Source organism: Leptonychotes weddellii, chromosome 3 (assembly GCF_054177405.1).
Source record: "Leptonychotes weddellii isolate Sample4059 chromosome 3, ASM5417740v2, whole genome shotgun sequence".
Lineage (NCBI taxonomy): Eukaryota > Metazoa > Chordata > Mammalia > Carnivora > Phocidae > Leptonychotes > Leptonychotes weddellii.
In genome coordinates, this window is record NC_138371.1 from 11,868,270 (window position 1) to 11,891,597 (window position 23,328).

Genomic DNA, 23,328 nt, shown 5'->3' on the forward strand with positions numbered 1-23,328 from the left:
TAATTGATCTGTAGATTCAATGCAACCCAATCAAAATCCCAGAAAACTATTTTGTGTATATGGGCAAACTAACTCTCATATTTATATGGAAAGGGAAAAGACTATAACAATAAACAAAACAATACTAAAAAGAACAAAGTTGGAAGACTGACAGAATTCAAGACTTGATACAAATCTACAGTAATCAAGCAGAACAGTTTTGGTGTTATTTTTAACATTAATCTGTGTCAGATTAATGAAACAAAGCAGAGAGGATTTTTCTTCTGAGTAAATGATTGTACAAGTGAATTAAAGTAACTTGGGAAACCATTATTTTTGCTCATTACAAAAATCACTATTTTTTCACAAAAAAAGGACACAGAAAAACTTCAGCACAGAAAAGAAAATCATTATTCTAATCACCATGCTACCCTTTTTAAAATATGAATTACTTTGTGATTCACTTCTATAGTTAATTATGGCAATGATTATTCATTTCTACTGAGCAACTGTTCTCATTCCCCTTTGATTTTCATTGGAAAAGTATCCCTTTCCCTACCTCATGTGATTCTAGTAACACCATGAAATAGAGTGCCCACTCATTCCCTGGATAGATGGGTGAGCATGTTACCCAAGTCCTGCCAATCATGACACCGCTTGGTTCATTGTGTATAACACAACCAGCACCAATCACAAAAGTGCTATTTTATTTATTGGCTTGCAGAGATAGTGTCTCTTCCTTCCTGATCTCACATTGTAAAGATGCAGACTTAGACTCTCCACAACTCTCTTTCCTGCAGCATAAAAGAATGAAGTTAACCTCTGATGGGAAAATCTGAAGATGGAAAGAAAAAGATCTTTGGTAATGTTATTTTGATTGAGCCATTGCATCAATCATGCTTAGACTTCCTGGCTACATGAGACAAAATCTATGGGAGTTGTTGTTGCTGTTTGTGTTTTCTTTTGTTTGCTTAAGCCAGTTTGAGTTGAGTTTCTGTCACTTCCAACAAAAATTGTTCTTAACAAAACATGTTTTTCCTTGAAAATATGACTTTTAAATGAATAGTAATATGGCAAGATAAAAACAGAGCTACAAAAAGTTAATTATAGAAGAAACTCAGGACTGGTTCTATATAGTTATATGGCCATGAAGGCCTACCTCTGTTCTAATTGGCCAATAATTATGTCTGACCAATCATTTAAATATTTTGGATATCATAAAGTTGAAGAAAGAGAGGCCAGAGAGACTAGGTATATGGAAGCAGAAATGCTCAATAAACTATGAAGTACTATAGAATTATTAATTATTGATGATTTCTTTCAAATAATCCATGGAAATTTGGACCTTTTCATTCACTGAGTGTTTGATAAGGAAATGCATCTCTGAGAGGACTTAACTTTCTCTTACAAAGTCTTACTTTTTCCAGTATGTCAACTAGATGATTAGGTTCCCCAAATGTTGGTACCAAGCAGATGAAGACAAGTAGGAAGGTCATTAATCCAAGGTAGGACTATTGACAGCTTGTGGCCAAAACAGTCTAATGAATTTTTCTATATTCTGCTCTTTGAAACATACCTCAATAATTTATCACTGTCCAACTCATATCAGGGAATTTCACACTTTCCATGAATCAGCTTATTTAATAAACTGTTCATTGAGGTCACACCTCCTTTCTCTTTCCAGATTTAGTATGCTATTAATATATTTTTTTCATATTTGTATGTTTAATCTTGGTAATAGTACCATATTTTTTTAATGATTTCTATTTCTGTTCATAACTTTTTTTTTATTTTAGAGAGAGAGCACATGCAAACGGGGGAGAGGCAGAGGGGAGGGAAAGAACCTCAAGCAGACTCCCCACTGAGGGAGGAGCATGATGGGGGCTCGATCTCACAACTCTGAGACCATGACCTGAGCATAAATCAAGAGCCAGAGGCTTAACGGACTGAGCCACCCAGGTGCCCCTGTACATAACTTTTATACATTTATGCTTATATGTGTAATCTTTATATTCTTAAACTACAAGATAAAACCAGCTCCTCTTTTTCCTCCAAAAGATCATTTTAATCACCTATATGTTTCATTTGTTTCTTGTCTTTACATACGAAAATGTCCTTACAATTTGCTTTTTTTTGCAAAGCTTTACATTGCACTTTTACCCTATTTTTACATTTCTATAATTTCTGATACAAAGTCTGCAATAACCTTCATACAAATTGACATATAATCCTAGATTTTTAATGATTTATACAGAATAAAAATAATTTAAAGCCTTCTCATGAGGTTAGCATTATGCTTTCTAATATTTTTTCCTCTTTCTAAATGACAGAGATATGATGGTTCCTTAATCCTTTGTCTATGAAGATAAATTCCATCTTTAAGAAATTCATTGTATTTTCTTCTTCAAATCTTCTCCAGCTGTAAATATTTTTCTAATATATATGATCTCCTTGGGGGTCCTTCTGTTCAACTTGGAAGATTGACAGTAGTACCACCTGAGCCCTGTCTCATCAATGGTCAATACTCAGCTGGGTTTTTAAGCTTAAAGAAACTGAAAATCAAACATATAGCTTTTAAGGTTGTGTATATGACACCCAATGGCAAGAGAGTGAATAAAAGCTCATGATATCACACATAAAAGCAAAATCAAATGAAATGAATAAAGGAGTTTTCAAAGACTTTATTTTTAATTAGGACAACATAATGATCCCAAATCTTGGACACTCTAGCAGAAGCTCTGATTATCATAATCACGTAGAAGGAAGGCCATGGTGGGTTTTTGTATACAAATTTCTATTTTGCCCACATATGCAACCAGTGGAGTCAGGTTCTCTTCCCACTACAGCTCATGCTGTTTTTCCCTGCAAGGACAGAAAGCAAACTTTGCACCATGGGTGATTTATGTTCCTGGACCTTCCAGTCAAAGATAACCCCATGCTACCTTTAAGTCAAACGGTAGAAAAAAAGACGTTTCTGATTATGAGATACACTAAGGTTAATCTACAAAATATTAAAACAATTAATTGATTAAATGAAAAATTTGCTCAAAATGGTTGTTCTATATAGGATATTAAGATATAGAAGAGCATTTGCATAGGGACCTTTTTTATTATAGCACACACAGCCTTTATGTGTCTGCTCCCACCATTAAACTAACCTTTTCAAGAAAAGCCCTGTGTATGACATTGTTTTTCTATTGCCCATATACCTTGCCTGGTTGCTAGTAGTCTAGAATTTGCCGTTGGATGAACGGAAGAATGGATCAATGAATGAGTGAATGCAATGTTGCTCCCCTGTACCTTACTGTTAGTTTAAACTAAATTTCATCCTTTTTTTTGTACCTAATGTCAGTTAAGAATTCTTTTTTTTTTTTTTTTAAAGATTTTATTTATTTGACAGAGACCCAGCGAAGAGAGGGAACACAAGCAGGGGGAGCGGGAGAGGGAGAAGCAGGCCTCCCGCCGAGCAGGGAGCCCGATGCGGGGCTCGATCCCAGGACCCCGGGATCATGACCTGAGCCGAAGGCAGACGCTCAACGACTGAGCCACCCAGGTGCCCCTCAGTTAAGAATTCTTATAACATGACAGTATGCTCAGAGACCAATATGCTAATGAGTCTGCGTAACCATTTTAAAGTGATTCAGAATGCGAATATCGTTATGAAGGAAAAAAAAATTTAACACATCAAACAGCACAGTACAGGATACACTTTTTTTTTTTTCATTAACAATGAAGGGAAAGGGAGAAGAAAGCATTAAAAGGCTCATCTTCAAACAAATCAAATATGAGATGTTCACAAGCAATCTATTTAAAAAGGAAATTGTCTTCTCTGACCTTTGCAGTGTCCATGAAAGATAATATACTCAAAGTACCAGAAAGATTAAAGGTGTGTTTACTAAGAATTAAGACTAGTGGCAAAGCACAATTTTACTTTCAAACTTTGTTTTGTAAAGAGACTATTTCACTCTGAACATTGAATTATAGAATACTGCACCAGTCTTTGACCAGCAAAAAGGTCACACAATGCAAAGGATAATAACTTATAAATATGGCATATTTCAGAGAGAAAAGAATATTTAAAAGATAATCAGCAAGTCTGACCTTTTGGAACTCCCATTCATTTTTTACTGTTTAAAAGCGCTGATGTATACTTGCTTGTCTTTTCACTTCGCTAGAATCTTTCTAATAGCTGGGAGAGAGGAGAGTACTTCCCATCCCTTCCAGTACTAATAGGCTTTGTCCTCTATCGCTGTGTGTTAATACACACATATGCGCATACACAGACTTGCAAGGAATAAAACATTTAATTCTCTAAACTCAAAGTAATAGCAAGATTTCTCTCCTCAAGTCAAAGCTCCTTTAAACAGTGGATACACCTGCTATCCTACCCCTCATGCTTTCCATAATTCATTCATTCAATAAATGTTCACTTTGGACCTACTCCATGCCAGAAATTATTGCATGTGCTGGGGGATCAGCAGCAAGCAGAAAAGACAATCCTGAGACATCTTGCAACCTAGTGTGAAGGAATTAGACAACAAACATCATGAATAAGTAAAGCATGTAGTATATCACTTCCATGGATAAAAAATAAATCACAGTAAGTACATCAAAGCACTGAGTGAAGTAGAAATTTTTAATGAGATGGTTAGAAGATGAGCAAACACTTGATGAAGATGAGGGATTTAGCCAAAGGGATAGGGGATAGTAGAAGGCTCTAGTCAGAGAGAAGAGCCAGTGTAAAAGCCATAGGGTGCAGTGTGCCAATTGAGTTTGAAAAACAACAGGACACCAGTATGGCCAGAGGACCTGGGCAAAGGGGAGTGTAATAGGAGATGAGGTCAGAGACGGGAAGAGGGCACCAGAACATGGATAGCTTTGTAGGGTTTTGGAAACACTGGCTTAGAGGGGTTTTAACGCATGAGTGGCATAATCTAACTTAAAACAGAACTTCAAAAGAAAATTTAAATGTTTGCTCTGTTAATGCTTCAGGTAGCATTTAATGCATAACTTGGTAGCTTAAATCAATAAATACTTTTTCAGGTCATAATTTTAGTGGGAAAATACTTTGTGCCTCACACTGTAGTGGGTGCTGCGAGCCTCCAGAAGCTGTATGAATTATAGCATTAGACCAAAAAATAAAAGGCTTAAAACCTGGCTGGAAAAAAAAAAAAACTTGCAGAAAAGTAAACCAAGTAGTAAATGACATGGGAGGGAGGTGGGACTCCAGCCCTGAGTATCATTAAACAAACGACATGCAAAAATTCATCTTCTGAATTTAAGTCATCCCTGTGTGCAAATCGGCATAATGCTCAGACATGATGTTGTGCATACACCTTATGTCTTTGAGGAACATGGAGGTCATCGTGACAAGCTTTGATGAACTTCCAAACAATGCCCTTTCCTTTTCCAAATCTGACATGTGGCCCCGCCCTTATCCTTAGAAGAAACAGGAGTCAGAAAGCGTGGATGAAACTTCCCTAAGTGACCCTGCCATTAGTCTCGATATTAATCCTCTCAGGAATGAAAAGGAATTTGTCGCCACAGTTGACTCAAGCCCTTTTCAGGAAAGGTTATACAGCATGGCATCTTTTCATTGACTACAGTAGTACTTTTTCCAGATAGCTTCAGTGTCCAGTCAGTACCAAGCTCTGTTTCTAACAGCTCCTTCAGCAATTCTCCCCCCACTACCCTGCCAGGAACATGAACAAAGGATAATAAAGGAATCCCTTACATCCCTTTGTCCAAATTCCACAGGCTTCCTGTATGACTTATAAACATTTCTCAAATATGCATCCAAATCTGAAATTATACGACCATCTATTTTGGTTCACAAACATCCAATGAACAGTTCTCTCCTAGCAAAGGGAATGTGGATGATGCAAACCTAAATTGCTACAATTACATGGTGGATCATTGCTCTCCATCTTTTCTCATCTTTTGAATCCACAGGAAGGAGAGAGACCACAATAGGTGTTTTCAGAAGAGGCAGTTGCATTTCCTGGGTAGAAGCCTGTCTCCCTTCAACTGTCCTCCTATATATAGTCATTCTGGGAAAGGGGAAGGAACAGAGAGACTTTAAAGCCTTAGGATACCCAACAATTTACAATAAACTACACCCCATTAAGCTGTAACACTCTACACACTAGCGTGAAATCCAGGGTCTTTTAGGCTAAAATCTAAAGCAAGGTAATATGGTACACTTAAAAGATCCCAGCTTCTGAACCCAGGCATAGACTAGCTGTGCAAATTCCCAACTCTCTAATCTGTGTTTATCTCATTATAAATCAGGGTTGTTGACCCTAATCTAGCTGAGTTGTTGTGAAGTTCAGTGATAGGATACAAAAATGCCCGACACGATGTCTAAATTAAACGGCAGTTGCAATTAGGAATAATAATAACTGATATGTCTAAGTGGTAGGCATCATGTTAAAAGCTATTCCATCATCATATTCAACCTAAGAACCTTATGAGGTAGATATCCTTGGGTTGCCAGATGGAATCCAGGATGCCCAGTTAAATTTGAATTTAACATGCCATGTAATGTCTGGGAACACTGAACACTAAAAAACTTGTTGTTTATCTAAATTCGAATTTAACAGGGTATTCCGTATTTTTATTTGCTAAATCAAACTACCCTTTATTATTCCCATCAAATGTAGACACAGAGCACTAAAGACACTTGTCCAGCGTCGCAGAGCTAGCAAGTTGCTGAAAAGAAATTTGACTCCAAGAGTGGCACAGAACCAGGGCCCTGAAACCTTATGCTGTCCCATTACTCTCAAAACTACCAGATTATGGGCAGCAGTAATAAATTCAGGGTGCCTGGATTACTCTTCTCTCTTACTTGGGAGACCAGAAGAATGAGTCTGTGCTCATCCCAGTCTGGGATTCTTGACTTACGGGTTTCCAACGGGAATCTAGGCAGTGATACCAATGAGTAGAACAGAAAGCTTCTACAGCATTTATTACTTACACTGACTTGACCAAGGCCAGCCATATAAGAAAACTCTTTATCCTTGACCTGAAATTCTAATTCCCATCACATACTCTCACTTTATGAGAACTACCAAATTTGCCCACCACCCACCACCAGGTAAGTTAGCATATAATAGTGCCAGGACCCAAACAACTCCATATACTTATCAATGAACACTGATCTGGAATATCCTTCTTCAGTTTTAAGAGACACAGCAAGAGCCAAAAACACTTAGCAAGTATTTTTTATTTTTTAAATTAACATATAATGTATTCTTTGTTTCAGGGGTACAGGTCTGTGGTTCATCAGTCTTACACAATTCACAGCACTCACCATAGCACATACCCTCCCCAATGTCCATCACCCAGCCACCCCATCCCTCCCACCACTCCAGCAACCCTCAGTTAGCAAGTATTTTTTAAATTCATGGTAGTTGGTTCCATCCCAATCCTTGCCCAATACTAATGACTATATAATAATAGATGTATCTGGAAAGCTTTCTCAGTAGCTAAACTGGGTCAGCTGACAGATAAAATGTGCCATCCCTGTTATACCTGTCTTTTTGTTAAACCTGAGACAAGCAGTCTTTGAGGAGGAGGAGAATCAAAGCGTGATATTTTACTGAGGCTGCAGTAAATTGCTCTCTGACCCTTCTTTGTTCTCTTCGCACTTTACTTTGCTCGGTAAAGCAGCCTATGGGAGTAACCCCTCTCACGTGGCTGGTACAAACACCTAGTGGTAACAGGCTTCCTCTGTAATGGAGAATTGAGTGATTAATGCGGCTTGTTTCCTTGACCTTGAAGGAAAGCTGAAATCACTGGTGTAAGGAAACAACCCAAAACTTTCACCCACAGGAGGACCGCTGATTCTGCCAATTGCGATTAGCTACAAACTGACAGAAAGGGACCAGACATGCAGAAAATGCCAAGAAAGCTTCAGACCCCATTCTGTGGCTTGTTCGGTCATAAAGTTGAAATAACCATTTTTTCCAGCCTCCTATATTATGTTCTTTTGCTACAGGCAAAATCACAAGCTAGAGCCAACACAGATACTTCTGCCCCTTTCCTATCATAGGCAGTGTGAATTATAGCAACTTTGTGTAAAGAATTGGCTTGTATTGAGATAGTCCTTGAACCTCATACAGGACTTCATAGGTACGGAGTAGACTTTACAATGTCTAAGAAGCAAATTATGCACCAAGGCACACTGATAGGTACTATTCATTCTCAGCGCTGGACAAGAAGTTGGCCGGAAGTGCTGAGGTCTGAGGTCTTCCCCTATTGACACTTGTGCTTTCTGTATAATCTTAGACAAGTCATTTGCAGGAACTTCTCTGGACTGTGTATATACATACACAACATGCATGTCTTCCCTAATCCTCTGTGTTCAATTGTGTCCCCCCAGAAATATACACTGAAGGACCTGTGAATGAGACCTTAAAGTCTTTGCAGGTGTAATCAAGTTAAGATGAGGTCATACTGGATTAAGGTGGACCCTAAATCCAATTGCTGGCATTCTTATAAGGAGAAGGCCATACAGAGACACACAAAGCAAGAAGGCCATGCTAACACGAGGCCGAAGATAGGAGCTGTGTAACAACGCATAGAAAAGGCAAGGAAAGATCCATCTCCAGAGCCTTCTGAGGGAGGCTAGCCCTGCAACACCTGGATCTCAGACTTTTGGCCTCCAGAGATTTGAGAGAATTCACTTCTGTTGTTGTAAGCCACCCAGTGTGTGGTATTTTGTTATAGCAGCCCTAGGAAATGAATACGATACATACCCACACGTATAAAATGTAGGTGAAAGGTAAAATTCTGGGGAGGCGTGGAGAAGTCATAAGGAAAAATAAACTGTCTCTTGTCTACCATCTAACTGAGAGACTAGGTTAAATTAGCAAAATTGCCAGCAAGCAACAGCATGGCAAAGTAGCATCGTGTGCCAGATTTTATGGGACAAATTAGAACCATGAAGTAGGAAATTAAATTTTCAAAAAGAATGATTAGGTCAGTATATTGCAAGACCTAAAATTTCAAGTGCTTCCTTGACAGCTCGAACCTCACAGGGCCCCAAAGACCTAACCAAGATCTCCCTGGCTCTTACCTGATACACCCATCACCCATTAGGAAAGACTCCCCATCCACCTAGTACCTGTATCTTCGAGACAGGCTGTACTTCACCTTGTCCTCAACCTGAGGAGACTCACTTCCCCGCCAGCCCACACAGTTACTCAAACAAGCCAATCACATCCTCCCGCAGGTACCTGATATTCTTGGCACAGCAAAACCTGCAGCCTCACTCTGTTCCCCAGTGCAATCCCCACGTGGCCCCGTGTGGTGCTCGGTGTCCTTCTTCTTTGGTCTATGAATATATGTGACTAATAAATTGCTGTCCATCTCAGCTATTCAGTGTTACATGTCCTGGGCTCTACATCCCCAGAACCCTAAGAAAGGAATATCTTCCTCACCAACGGGGTGAAGAAGAGGCAAATAAAACAGTAGGGAAGATCATTCGTTAGAGAAATAAGAAGACTTCTAGGTGAGATACATTTGAGTTGGATCTTGAGAAAATAGCAACAACAACAATCAGTAAATGGCCATTCATGAAGAAAATATGGAATATAAAAACACAAACACGTAAACAAAAGAAGAAATTAGCAAACTGAAAACAGAGGCATCCACTCCAATGATGAATAGCAAGGCCCAGCTAGAAGTGTTTGGACTAGAACAGTGACACCGAGCCCATTCATACCAACCCAAGAGAGAAGACATGGCAGAGACCCAGGCCCAGTGGGGTTATTTTTCAAATAAAATTTCCCAGACCATATCCAGAGATGAAATACGTCTGCAACTAAGAACTATTAGAGAAAATCAATCTAGCTTTTTCTGTTGGGACAATGAGTTTCCTTTGATTGTTTATATGCTCTCCATAATTCTACAAACATTTATCCGAGACAAACTCAAGCCAATTTTGAAGCTCTGCAGATGGCAATCACCTAAGCCCATGAAAAATTTGTCAGCAGGCTGGTATCATTTTTGTCCAAAACGTGTTCTTATAAGACAAACAAATAACGACAACAATAAAAACCCCAACCTTAAACTTCCCAGTTTCTTTTCAAGAGAATTAGATAGCATTCCACTTACATTTTCCTCTTCCATATAACACTGAAATTTTCTACTGTTTTAATGAATTTGATTTACTTGTACTTTATCCAATGATTGGGTCCAATGCTTATTTATTACCTTTGCTTTTTCTACATTCAAGGACAATAAGGATTATAGTACAGTTTCCCAATGTCAACTTTTGAGAACCATAGGCAAGATTTCTTAAAACAACCTTGCAGGCCAATGAATGATCATAGCATCTAAAAAGTAGGAAAATGGACTTATTTGAATATCCCTTGCATTTTTCAAATGTGTTTTATGAGAATGAGTGAGATAGCTACAATAGGAGCAACTATAAGAGAAGGAAGAGAGAGTTAATGGAGCTGATTTACCCTAAATAATTAGTTCCCGGATAATGTTCTTAAAAATCAGTCTTACTGAGGTAAAATTTACCTACAATAAAATGGATCCATTTTAAGTACAAACAATAACTAAAATAAAATGTCTCATAACTGCCACCCAGAACTTGTATTTTTAGACTGCGTGCATATACACTGTATATGAATTTACAACCTCAGGAGTCTCAATTCCCTTCCAGTGCACATAATTACTCAAAAAAGTATACACATACCACATGTATATATTACACTCTACGTGTATATTACATCATTTATAATGATACAATATGTACTATTACATACCCCACCTGTTTTTAAAATTTGGAAAACATACATTATTTTTAAGTTACTAATACATAGTTATACAGAGTATAAGACACATAATATTAACTGTTACATATAATCCAATATTTTATAACACAATACATAATGAAATGTATATATATGCACATATGTATGTGTATAAGATATAGAGATAGATAGGTAGATAGATTGATAGATAGATTAAGACATATATATATATAATGCACTTGAGCATGCAGTCCTCTGCTTCTGGGAGTATTGATGATTGATGACCAATGAGATACAACAAAGATTGTGGAGAGCACAATGTTGTCCCAAATTAAATACACTTGTATCTTCAATTTTCCATCTTTGACTCTGAAATTTCTAACTTCACAGAGATTATTCCATTCATTTTCATATTATGGAGTAAAATCTTAAACAAATCCTTTGGAGAAGTTGTAACACTAAAATTTTAAGGGAGGAAGGTCAGTCCACAGATAAAATGATATTTACTTTTACCTATCAATTCAACAAAGCAAGGGTTTTTTTAAAGCACAATGGACATTTTATGACCAGTTTCCACAAATGACCTGATCAGTTGGAGCCCTATTATCATCGAGAACATGACCTAAATCTCATATGGTCTAACCTTTCTTTACTCCCTATTACATTTCATATTTTTTCCAATGGTTCTCACCTTTCAGAGGTTAAATATTAATGGCATGCAAGGAGAACCTTGATATTAATTATAAAATGGTTTGAAAATTCCAGATTTGATGACATTTGCATAATGCCTTTCTTTTGTTCCTTTTACTCCCAGATAATTGAGTTAGAATATCTCTGTTAAACAAAACAAATTTTCACAAAAACAATTGGACCTCATTATAACCCTTGGGAAAGTAAGATGTGGTGTTAACAAAGTAAAGGAATGTTTCTTTTCTCCTCTCTGGAACATAAATTCTAGGGTTTAGGGTTTCAAACTTGGTACAAGGAATTAAAACAAAAACAGAAACAAAAACACTGTATTGCAATCTATTTGGGGAATTAAACAGACCAGGGACAATAGTGACAGTTGTCAATGTGTGTCTGCTAATAAGGTTCCTGCAAAGTGGATGTGGGTAGGAGACTGCTGGGGTGGGATGTGGGCTGATTTCATTGGCCAAATTTGTTCTATCCTTCTAAGGTTCACGTGAATCATGCACAGACCCCAAAGAAAGCACAACTCCCTAAAAACACTCTAGTCCCTAAGCCATCCATGACGCTCAGACTATTTTTATTACTTAATCAAATAAGAAATACTTCTTTTGTAAAATTCTAAAAAGTGTTTATATATCTTGGAATAATTGTAGGTCATCAGTTTATGGCTCACATTTATCAGTTCATTTTTTTTTTCTTCTTTTAGACTACATTTCTTTTTGTCTTGCTGTCCTGTTAATTTTCTCATAAGAAACCACAATACCTTTTACCTTCAGCATTTGTATTTTTTCTGCACCTTTGATTATTTTGTGTTTGTCGTTCTTGTCTAGAGTTAGTCATTTGTTTTGCTCATTCCTAGATGGCCCTGTTATTCTCATCCTGTTTCCAGACTTTCTCAGAGTATCCTCCACAAAATGTTTTGAGGTCTCCTGCTATGCTACTTCGGTCTAACCTAATTGCTCTTTTAATCGATTTTCATTTGTTTTTCTGCTTTCAGCATTTCTTTTTGGGACTATGAGTCTGGTTGATTTTAGGATTCATCATTTCCTTCAGACTCCTTCCCCACCATGATCTCTCCTTTCATATTCTGGTCAACTGTCTTATATATTTTTATATCCATTTTATGTGTATACTACCCTAATCCATTAATCTCTGGTAATGTTATGTTATTCTTTCTCTTTTTTTTTTTCTATTAACAAAGATATTTACACCACCTAGTGCTATGCAATCTAGTAATTATCATGTCTTCATTGTTTTCAGTCAGCATCAATTTAAGTTAGGATGTTAATCCACTCTACCGCTGAATGAAGACCAGGTAAATATACTTACCAATGAAAAATAGCAATATAAAATATAAAATGGATATCAAATATGGGTTTTAAAATACTGAAAAAAGAAGACTAGAAGGGTGGGAAAAAGGAGACAAAATAAATAGATTCTATGAAAAGATGTTATTTTATATCAAAATGTGATTTTACTGTACACTTTTAAAATCCGTATGTTCCAACAAGATTTAACAAAGCCATAACATATGGATAAATGGCCATATAATTTAAGATATTCGGTTTCTGGTTTTGCAAGCCATAATGGCCACACTTGCGGGCTTGCCATAGGAAAGATAAACCTTTTTTCATAGAATTCAAGCTGTTACCATTCAAATGAAGTGGCTCTATCTCATATTACCACTTCCCACAATGATTATTCCATACAATAAATTAATGTGCTATATTACTTAAGGTTTTGATTCATGCTTAATTATAGGTTCCCTCATTTAATTACGAATTAAAGACAATAATCAACCCTCACTCTAAACCACTGTCTGAGACTAATGAATTTCCTATCTGTCACAGCGGGAAGCTTCCCTAATCTATTTCCTCACCCCCAGACCAGTTTTAGTGCTTTTCTTATATGTTCTCATAACACAATGTTTTTCTCTTTCATAGCCCTTAACACAATCATAATTATTTTAAAGATGGATGCAGTTATCAGCTGAAGTATGTCTTCCCTCCTGTCCCCTCCTAAGCCCCACGTGAGCACAGACCCGGACCTGCCCTGCTTAATGCATGCCAGCGATAATAGCTCAATAAATATCTGTGGACTGAATGTGGAATGAAAGCCAGTGTTATATACCAAAACTAATGCTACAAAACTTCTATTACAGAACACTTTCAACCAGCTGAAGAACGACACTTTTGTGAATTAAATGTAAGTTCAAAACACTCCCCACTTAACAATAAACACTCAACTGCAAATACCAAAGCAAAAAGTCAGCACTTAGGATATTTTACATGTAAGCAATGTGTTTGGGAGGCTTTGGGTAAATGCTTTTAAGTAGATGGAGTAAATGAGCACATTGAAAAGAAAACAAATTCTGGCTTGGGAGTTTTATTTAACTCATCACAATGACCAAGAGTGTGCAATTAAAGATATTAATGCCTCACAGGGAAAGTGGTGTTATACCTTGAAATAAACAACTTTTGAATGTTGATCCCATTATGGAACACAAATCAAGTCTTACAGCTGGTCACTCTACAAAAATGTTCTGAGAGAGATTCATTAGTTCTTTTGTATGGTTTTGCAGTGGGCCAAGCACTATTTGCGATGCTTTTCTCTCCCTTTTATGTTATGTGTGTACGAAATCTCAATATAGATGCTTATATAGTTCACTCTATAAAGCACAGCTGTGAGATTATTGCGTACTATTACATTAAAGAAAGAAACACAATCGAGAGGCCTGGATACAGTGAATAACTGATGAGAGCTATGATTGAAATGCCTTTTTCCACATTTCCAAATGTAGTAGCAAAAAGGAGGTCATTTGCATATGCTATGGGAGTGGATACAATCTTAATAATTTGTGTATTTTAAACCAAATCTGGTTTTTGCTATTATTATCTGTGTTAATCAAACTGTAAATTCATAATTTCCTGTTATTATTATTATTTTAGTCTCTATCCCCTTACTTTAAAAAATTAGAAAGCGAGTATCATTGACATTATTTAAAATCGAATGTTGACATATACATTTCATTACTGAGCCAATTCCTCCACTTAACAAAATAGAACCAGTTTGAAGAAGAAAAAGGAGAAAGAAAGGGAGGAAGAAGGCAAGAAGGGGGCTGAGGGATGGAGGGAGGAGAGAGAGAAAAAGAGAAAAGGAAGAAAGGAAGGAGAGAGGGAAAAGATCTTAACACCTTTAACATGCTAATCTAAAGCTAAAGCTAGCCCTCTGCTGCAGCCTGCTGGCAGACTGGAGAACTACAAATGAGAAAATGGGCAATAAAAAATTTATTATACATGTTTCATTTTAAATCCAGCAGTCTCAAATAATTTTATTATACATAATCCAGTGGGATATACATGAAACAAAGCATCTTGTTTTTCAATTAGGAAATAGATAACTCTTTGCAAATGTAGAAATATCGTATATACTTCCTTACATACGAGACAGATTGATATTCCAAATTAGAAAGTAGTAACCGGGTTCCTAGTTAATCTCCATTAGTTAAGGACTCACTTCAGAGAAACTCATTTTTAGACAGATAAAACCAAGACGGGGACAGAGCATAGATGAAAATCACTGTATAAGGAAAGACTGTGCTCAACATCATTTTGAGGATCCGTATTTGACCAGAAGCTCTGAGACTACATGTGAATATTTAAAATATCAGAAAGTTTTGTGAAAAGGACAAAGCATCCATTGTAAAATGTCCAGAAATTCGTTTAGTGGAATTCTAGGTGGAAGCAGACATGATGAGGTTTAGGGGTAAACTTTCTCTGTTCAGGCAAGGCTCACTGGTGAATTCTCTTTGTCAAAACTCAAGAATTCACTCACTCATCAGACATTGGCGAGGAAGCCTTGGGATGCTAAGTATATGTTTAATAATATAAAGGACTTTTTAATTGGGGGAGAGGGTTTTCTGTCAGGAATACACATACACACTCACAGAATTATTTTATGAGACTATGTTTTTCCTAGTTGGCTGGAGGATGGGACTTTAGAGCTTCTGGAACAGGGAAAAAGAAGCATTGAAGTAGAAAGGCTAATGTTGGTTGGAAAAACCTCCATGTAGATGATGATGCCCAGGACACCAGAGACGAAAGGCACTGTGGGAACAGTGACCTGACCCTGAGTTAAGCTTTCTTTTCCATACTGCAAGTCCCTTATAATATCTTCAAATTTTCAGTTCAGTTTTAATCACTACAACTAGTTGAAGTCTTGGTTTCCAGATTTAAAAATTAAATCCCTTAGAATAAAAATTTAGAAGAAAAATTTTAAAGTAATGGGTTGTGCACAACTTCGGAATTTTTCCTTACATTTTCTCAACATGCAAAGTATGCAGGAAATTTTGAAATGAGTGAATGAGATTTTAAAATCTTCCTGTTCTAAAGAATTATAATAAATCAATATCAATTGTAATAACATCATTGAATAACTAAGTGGTATGTCCATGCTAGAACTAAATTCTCAACAATCCTCACCAATATTTTATAAAGTGCACTTATTATGTTTAAAAAAGATAAGAAAGCTGAACCTTAGAATGGCAACACTCATGCCTTACCTTTCATATCTCTTCAGCAATGTTTCCTGTGGTAAGGTAGGAGCCATACTGGTTGGTTCTCAAAAAAACACGGAGTCATTCTGGATTTTCCATAAGGCACTATCATCTCAAGTCCCTTTTAAAAAAGGAGGGGGAGAAATATATATATATATATATGCACACACACATACATATAATGTATGTAATATGTATACATTATATATATAATTTCTTTGTATGTATATAAATATGTATATATATACATTATATATATATTATGAAACTATATATATTATGAAGTATAATATATATACATAAAATATATATATGTAATTTTTTCCAACACTATTTGGAATAAGGATGTGATATATAAATGACTATAAATCTATAAATGGTTTATGGTATATCAATTGAAACATTATAACATGCCTACAATTAAGTTTAAAAAAGAACTAGATAACTAGAGTAAAATAAATCATGACGAAATGGGAAGAAACAATTCAAAGCCATTTTTAAACAAACAACAATTAATAATTACTGAAATATTGTCATTATGTAAACATGAAAAACACTGGAAGGAAAAGGGCTAATAGTTTTCTGGTTTCTTTCTCAAAATGCTGTTTTACGTTATTACATCTGTGTAATAAAGAAATGCATGCATAGGCATCAGTTCAGATCCTCCGGGAAGCAGATGCCAAGACAGGATTCAGCACACATGAGATTTGTTGGGAGAATGCCCGGGAAGGATGAGGATGAGGACCCAGGGAAGGCAGACAGAGTCCCCAGACAGCCATGCAATCCCGACCACCGTGAAGGGGAGGGAAAGCAAGGAGGAGAGGCTGTGTGCCTCAGACTGTTGTGTCATCATAGGAAAATTTGGACCATGCTAATGGGGGGCCCTTGAGCTGAAGCCACCGCTTAGAGGAGGCCCATGTTGGGCAGGAAGGGGCCTGTGCTTTCTCTGGCAGTCAGTGGCCCTGGGGAAGAGGGGCTTCAGCATGAACACAGTGGGGGATGCCAGAGGCCCCTGGGGCTCTCACTCCATCCCCCAGGAGCAGGTCTGGGTTGTGCCGTGTATATAGCTCATAAAGTTCATGCAGTTCCTTCTAGTGTCATGCTTTTTCTTAACATCCTGGATCCATATCCACCATGATTACACTCTGCCCCAATTCTTCTGGGTTTTGTCTTCTTTCTCCCACAGTTTAATTATATATGTGATTCGTATAGCATTCTGTGTGCCAGTGATTTTTTATTCTCTTCAGTTTTATTTTCTTTTTCTTAAGATTTCATTTATTCATTTGACTGGGAGAAAGAGAGAGAGAGCACTCACAAGCAGGGGGAGGGTCAAAGGGAGAAGCAGACTCCCCTCTGAGCAGGGAGCCCGATGTGGGGCTTGATCCCAGGGCCCTGGGATCATGACCCGAGCCAAAGGCAGTCGCTTAACAGGCTGAGCCACCTGGGCACCCCTGATTCTCTCCAGTTTTTGTACTGTGACCTTGTCTATCAATTGAAATGGTATGTCACTTACTAACAATGACAATTTTCTAATTCTGTCCATAGGACTTGGGGCTGGGGGAATGGCAAATGAACTTGAAAAGAAAAAAACCCATAAAAATAAAAAGCAAGAAACAAAATGGAAATAACCCTTGTCAAGGGCTTAGGAGCCCCCATTGTAGGGAGGAAAACATCAGTCCCCTCTTATATTCTAGCTCTCCTATTTTCAGTTTACAGGAAGTCTTTCTTTTACTTTTTTCCGGTAGGAGAGAACTTCTGTGCTCTTTGGATTCTGTAATAATCTCCTGCCAGTATTACTGGTTTCGAGAAAGTACATTACATTTCACAAATTATTGTTGCCTTAAGTCTGATAAGGCAGCTCATTCGCATGCACGCTACTTCTCTTCTCTCTGAATAAGGAATCATCCATAATGGATGCAAGCTTTCTGATATAAAACTCATCTTAAATACCTTCCATGTACCTTAAATACTAAGTGGAGAAAACAGAACTAATAATTTTCTCCTCCTTTTAATTATTATCCACTTGAAAGGAGTATTTCCTGCTTAAAATAATTTTAAGAAGTAGCCATATTATGAGCCTTCTTTCTTAGTTGAATTGTAGCAAATACAGAACAAAAAGAATTCTCGGGCAGCTTTTGATGGAACAACTGGAGTGCCATTGGCCAGAGACTCCTCTCTAAGTATTACTGCTAAAGAGCAATTGTTAATCTTGGGTACTTCATATATTGATTAAGGAAAAACAATAGCCCAGGCAGGGGTTTTATTTTGTTATTTTTTTTTTTTAAGATTTTATTTATTTATTTGACAGACAGAGACACAGCGAGAAAGGGAACACAAGCAGGGGGGAGTGGGAGAGGGGGAAGCAGGTTTCCCGCTGAGCAGGGAGCCCGATGCGGGGCTTGATCCCAGGACCCTGGGATCGTGACCTGAGCCGAAGGCAGACGCTTAACGACTGAACCACCCCGGCGCCCCCAGGCAGGGGTTTTAAATTTGTTTAGCAGATGTACCGCTTAGACTACCTTTGGCTGCCTGATTAAAATAGATCGAACAATAGGAGTAGGTTAATAATTCCCATCTAAAGACAAAGTCAGAAACAAGCTGTATCAGGGTCCATTGAAAAATTAGTGATGCCATAGCCCTGAGTTGCTTCTCCTCACCTTCACCTCATGTTAGCAAGATGACTCTGCCCTCGGAGGCAGGCCATCCTCATGAGATACACCCCATTCTGGAAGGAGGAGACAAAGCTCCCTCCTTACAATTCCCTCTTTGTACTAGGGGAGAAAATCTCTCACAGAGGAGTCCCAGAAAGCATCTGTCCCTTTTGTATCTCCTTGACAATACCTGGTTCATTTGGCAACATCAGCCCAAATTACTTGCAAAGTAGGGTGGAAGTACTCCAATTCATTTAGTCCAATCATGACTCATTTCTTTTGTCTGTGAACATTGCCCCACAATACCATTGCAAAATGGAAGGTTCTGGTATCAAAGAGTAATGAAGTTGGGCAAACAGCAATCAACGTGGGCAATGAACTGCACCTCCCACAGCAGAGAGCAAGTTTTCAAATACCTCACAGATGCTCCAAAAACAAAATCGCGACACATGAAACAGATGAAAGCAGAGCAACATCAGTTGAAGGAAGAGTACTTCACTCCTCTGTGCACTTCTTTTCCCTGCTGTCACTCCTCAGGCACCCCTGCTCAACACTTAGTACATTTGAAAACCACTGCCCTAGAATTTAAATAACTACACAGACAATTAAGTGGAAACTACCCCGTGACCAAATGGGACTCATCTCCAGAATGCAAAGATGGTTAACTTAGAAAGTGAATTAATATATCTTGCTATATGTATGAATAAAAAATTAGAAAGATTAAAAACAAATTCCTAATTAGCATTTCTTAGTAGGATATATATAACTGGATTCATCTTTGCAATGATTTGTATCCCTTTCTGTATTATATATATATAACCAGTGAAAAAAGGTAGTTTCAGACTAAATGTTGAAAGAGTAGAAGCATCCCTATTATGGTCAGGAACAAGAGAAGAGTATTTGGTATCAATTAATTTAGAAGACTGAAGTCTACATTTAAAAACAGTGTAAGTATATATATATAATATATTATATTTATATATATATGGAAAAGGCAAGATATATATTCATATATATATATGGAAAAGGCAAATTCCATAATCTGCAGATGACATCAGATTAATATTCAGGTTAATGCTCTAAGAATAAATTTGACCTGAACCATGCATGACCCATATGGAAGAATCACCTTCCTTACTTTTCAAGCTCTCTCATTTCATCATCTTGTTAGGCACTCATAGGTAGGCACTTAAAAAAAATGAATTAATTGAATGAGTGGATATTTCTATAGCAAGACCTCCTCAACCAGCTGCTAATGGGCCTACTTGCAGATTAGCAATGACATTTGAGCTGATATTATTTTGGAGGCTCTTGCTGCCATTGGGGCAGTGCTAGAGTGATAGCAAAAGAGATGAAAGGAGATGATGAATTTGGGATATATTTTGAATATGGTGTTCATAGTTTGTCCCCAAGGTGTACTCTAAGACAAAGATTCAAGTGTAAGTAGTTTATCTGGGAGGTACAGGGCACACAAGTGAGGTGGGGAAGTAAAACAGGAAAGGAAGACAGCGAGTAAAGGGATGTGATTAAGCCAACTACTACAATAGGCAACCAGAGCTTGCTCTCCTGGGGAAATTCTGGAAAACATTTCAGAGTTATTCTACCCAAGGAGTCAGGATCTGGAGTATTTATACACCAATCCCTGAGAGTCACTGGTTGAGGACTGCTGAGTGGGTGGTGGGGAGGAGGGATGGAGCGCAGCACTAATCCCCCATGACCTCCAACTACTTCGAGTGTGGGCAGAGTGACCTTTCATGTTCAGGCAGAGCCCTCAGACTTAGAGAGGCAGGTATTCTAGCTGCTGGGATTTACCTGAAGTATGATGAAATGACTGAGATGCTACAGTTCTATTAGGGCTGCAAGAGTCCATAGGGATTCATGATAGATTGGACTGGGAAGTGTGGGGCCAAGACAATTCCATCATTACTCCTTGGCTGCTGTGTAATCCCTGGGTTGGTTATGCTGAGATGGGGAAGATTTGGTAGATGATCAACCTGGGACAAGGAAATCTGATAGAGGGACTGTCATGTGGGGCTACATTCGCATGAGGCAACCCCCAGGAACCCTGCAGACATCCTCATTGGCACTGTGAGAAGGCCTAAGGTTTACTGAGGTCATGTGTGGCCTCCATTCTCATGATTGGAATACTGGGAAATGATATATGAAATACGATTTACATAATAAAGAGATTGCTGCAGCTTACAATCTTCAGAATTCTATAAACTGCAGAGAAAGGAAGACAAACTAAGCATGAACATCTATAAAATCAACAGCAACATTCAATCTTTTTGCTAAACTCTCGTCAAACCACATGACAGTGGCCCTCAGATCTTCTTGGCCTCTCAGCGATCAAATACTAGATTTGGCTTACTTAATGGTCACAATATAAAATTAGATTAAATCATTAAATTTAACAATTTCAGTTGACATTTTGTTGGATTCACCACTGTAAAAAGAGGTAATCTTGAGGGTTGCAAGTCTGCTGTTTTACAGCTTTTCAAACGAGGCAATAAAGCCCAAGCGGTTGTCAACTACATCTGAAATATAAACTATTCATAGGCTGGAGAAGTGAAAACAAAGGTTCTTCCATCTCATAAAAAGAAAAACCCTGGGCGCCTGGGTGGCTCAGATGGTTAAGCGTCTGCCTTCGGCTCAGGTCATGATCCCCGGGTCCTGGGATCGAGTCCCGCATCGGGCTCTCTGCTCCTTGGGAGCCTGCTTCTCCCTCTGCCTCTCTCTCTCTCTGTCTCTCATGAATAAATAAATAAAATCTTAAAAAAAAAAAAAAAAGAAAAAGAAAAACCCTTACCCAGGCTTCTTAGTCATAAAACAATCCAATTTACAAGGAAAATAAATTTAAAAGGAAATATGACAGAATTTTCTAGCAATATCTTCATCATAACTTTGAGAACACTGTCTCCGGTTATGTTCTCCTTTCCTCCTTTTCAGTGTATCAGCTGACAGCTAAAGTTGGCCTACCACCCCCTCTCATCTGACTCCTCCCTGACCCAGTTCAGGCTTCCAAGTGGGGGGGACACAAAAGCAAAGCCAGCACTGGGCATTTGTTTACTTCTTTGTGTCTCAGCACAAATGATGATACCACTAGAACGAGTCTGGGGAATAATGTCTCTTTGTTATGATGTAGCTTGCACACCTGTGGGACCAGTGCACGCATTGTTTTGTGGGTTTCTCATATGCCAGACCAGATGAGAAAGCAATTCTTGTTATCGCTTTGTGATTCAATATACCAAGCTATTTTTATTTCCACAAAATGTGGGTAGAAATGTGTGTGCAACTAAGAGCATACTTCAGATATCTAGGCAGTTATTAATTTTTTTTCTGTTTTACATTTTCTAGCAGATGTTGATTAGGGAGATTCCGGACTGAAACGTTAATCAAGATGCTGTGAGATCTCATCAGTAAAGTGTTGGTTTCACCATTACACTATGAAAAATTGCTTCTATGAGAAAATTATTCAAAGAATTTTAATGCATTTTCCACCATTCTACCAAACAATTTTTTCCCCCAGCATCCCCTCTTTGTAGTTGACCAAATAGAAAAAAAGTTTAAGCTGTAACAAAATTATCTGGAAAGCAACTATTAAATAATTAGATTGAAAAACGTTGTTAATCTATTCATCTAACGATGCATTATATATTTTAGACAGTGCCCTGGCACATATGAGTACAAAATTTATTACCCAAAATAATGCAATTTCTCCTGAAGCTCACTGGACATGAACCAATTGTACTTAATATGCTCAAGGCATTAGTGGTAAATAAGAATCCAGAATTACCACAATGCCGTCATGATGTGACAGGGTACAGTGTAAAGTTCCAGTGGAAATACACAAGCAGAATCTTCCCGATCTCACCAGCAGTCAAAAATTAAATTTGGCTTACCTACCAGACTTGAAATACAGTCTCATCCACTCCTAGATTCTGCACACTTCCTTTATGGGTTTGATTTCTGTGCTGTAAATTGCTTGCCTCTCAGGGACACTGAGAATTAACAGTTGTCATATCTTTGGCAGTTTGGGAGAAGCACCAGGAAATGCAGTCTCCCATCATCTAGCTGGACTGCCAACATTTATACTGAGACTTTATAAACAATGAGACATCTATTTCATTTGTCCCACTGTTGGATAGTCTTGGGCCTTAGGGATTTCTGAATTGCAGATGGGACAGAAATCAGATTTCAACAGCTTTTGAGATTTAAATGTTCTTTTATATGGATGGAAATTCCTACCTTATATTTCCATAATTCCTTATGCACGTTTTAAAAGAGAAGTAGCAATTATTTGAAGGCAATTATTTGATTTTGTTAAGGATATTTGCTACCTATGACAATCTACTGTTTTGGAAATTGCTCTGTTGTTTTTCTAATGAAAAACTCCATGAGATGCAGCAGGGGAATGGGCTTGGCTTCGGACAGAGCAAAGTTTAATTCTAGGTTCTCACATTTAAGAGTGTTTATCTTTGAGCAAGATACTTGAACTTAAAAAATTTTAAAAGCCTTTCAGGTTTTTAATCTGTTTTTAATACATAACAGATTTAAAAGGATGGTTAAATAGCAACACATGAAAGTATCTAGTGTATTGGAGGTGTACAGTCCAATGTAAAGCGTGACACGAATCTAAACAGAATGTGCGCGTGCGCGAGCGTGTGCATCCAGCCCTCTACCA

The 23,328-nt window shown here is 37.7% G+C and overlaps 1 long non-coding RNA gene across 2 annotated transcripts; it reads right to left on the reverse strand.

The window, feature by feature from the left end:
* Positions 1 to 10,766: 10,766 nt before the first annotated feature.
* LOC145720770 (uncharacterized) lies at positions 10,767 to 22,711 on the reverse strand. Of its 2 annotated transcripts, none has more exons than XR_014143984.1 (3): positions 22,551 to 22,711; positions 16,000 to 16,114; positions 10,767 to 11,206 (listed from the first exon to the last, which is right to left on the reverse strand). It is a non-coding gene; the product is annotated as an uncharacterized LOC145720770 (long non-coding RNA). The 2 variants fall into 2 exon arrangements; XR_014143985.1 differs by having other exon boundaries at positions 22,547 to 22,711.
* Positions 22,712 to 23,328: the final 617 nt, after the last annotated feature.